Below are 2012 nucleotides of genomic sequence, written 5' to 3'. Positions count from 1 at the left end.
TATAGTGTTTTCCTGCATTTTTGAGTTTTGGTGCATAAAATGCTGGAAAACACCAAAATAACCCAATGTTGGCATAATTCAGTTCCCTAAACAAATAGTGTTTTATCATGCGTTTTGCCTGCATTTCTGTGTTTTAGTGCAAAAAATGCTGAAACTACTAAAATAACACGTTAGTTATATTTACTGTGGTTTCTCTATATTGCCTTATTTTCATCAATTTTATCGTTCTGAGGTATAAAAATGTAAAATGACGAATATAAAAAATTTTCAATCGATATAGTCTTTTTTCATAAAACACCTTGAAAACACATAAATAAGAAGTTTCAACAAATATAGTGTTTTGCCTGCATTTCTGAGTTTTAGTGCATAAAATGCTGGAAAACAATATAATAACCATTTTTGACATATATGAGTTCTTTAAACAAATAATGTGTAATGATGCGTTTTGCCTGCATTTTTGTGTTTTGGTGTGAAAACAAGCCAATATAGAGAAATGCAAGTAAAAGTAACCCAAACGATTTATTTAAATAGTTGTCAGCTTTTTTGCACCAAAACACAAAAATGCAGACAAAACATGATTACACACTATTTGTTTAAGGAACTGAAATATGTCAAAAATGAGTTTTTAAGGTGTTTTCAAACATTTTATGCACCAAAACTCAGAAATGCACGCAAAGACTATATTCCTTTAAACATCTTATTTATGTGTTATTAAGATGTTTTATGAAAAAAAACTTTCTCGATTGGAAATTTTGTATATTGAATTCATTTTACATTGTTATGTCTCAAAATGATAAAATTGATGAAATCAAGCCAATATAGAGAAAGAAAAGTAAAATTAAGACTTATTTTTTGTTTTCAGCTTTTTGCAAAAACACAGAAATCAAATGAATGATTACACAATATTTGTTTAAGGAACAGAAATATGTCAAAAATGTGTTATATTGGTGTATTCCAGCATTTTATACACCAACACTCAAAAATGCTGGCAAAACACTATATTTGTTAAAACATCTTATTTATATGTGTTTTTTAGGTGTTTTATGAAAAAAAATTTCATAAAACACCTTAAAAACACATAAGTAAGACTTTTTTAACAAATGTGGTGTTTTTCCAGTATTTCTGAGTTTTGGTGCATAAAATATTTGAAAACACCTAAATTACCCATATATGACATACATCAGTTTTTTAAGCAAATAGTGGTGTTCATGCATTTTACCCTGCTTTTCTATGTTTTGGTGCTAAAAAAGCTGAATACTACTAAAATTACTTTTTTGTTCCTATTTCTTTGGTTTCTCTATATTGCCTTGTTTTCATCAAATTTATCGTTCTGAGGTATAAAAATGAAAAATGACATGGATATACAATATTTTCAATCAATAGTTTTATTTTTTTCATAAAAGACTTGAAAACACATAAATAAGACATTTTAGCAAATATAGTGTTTTGCCTGCTTTTCTGAGTTTTGGTGCATAAAATGCTGGAAAACATCAAAATAACTCATTGTTGACATAATTCATTTCCTTAAACAAATAGTATTTTATCATGCGTTTTGCCTGCATTTTTTGTGTTTTAGTGCAAAAAATGCAGGAAATCATAATAACCCAATTTTGACATATTTCACTTCCTTAAACAAATAGTGTATAATGAACATGTATAATTAAACATCTTATTTATGTGGTATTAAGATGTTTTCTGAAAAAAATAAAAACTATCGATTGAAAATTTTGTATATTGAATTCATTTTACATTGTTATGTCTCAAAATTATAAAATTGATGAAATCAAGCCAATATAGAGAAACGAAAGTAAAATTAAGAAAAACGTATTATTTTACTAGTTTTCAGGTTTTTTTGCACCAAAACACAGAAATGCAGGAAAAACTAATAATTACACAATATTTGTTTAAGGAACAGAAATATGTCAAAAATGGGTTATATTGGTGTATTCCAGCATTTATTACAATAAAAATAAAAAATGCTGTCAAAACACTATATTTGTTAAAACATCTTA

The sequence above is a fragment of the Portunus trituberculatus genome, chromosome 2, assembly GCF_017591435.1.
Source record: "Portunus trituberculatus isolate SZX2019 chromosome 2, ASM1759143v1, whole genome shotgun sequence".
Taxonomy (NCBI): domain Eukaryota; kingdom Metazoa; phylum Arthropoda; class Malacostraca; order Decapoda; family Portunidae; genus Portunus; species Portunus trituberculatus.
The sequence above is the reverse complement of the archived record's forward strand: the minus strand, read 5'-3'. Positions refer to the sequence as shown.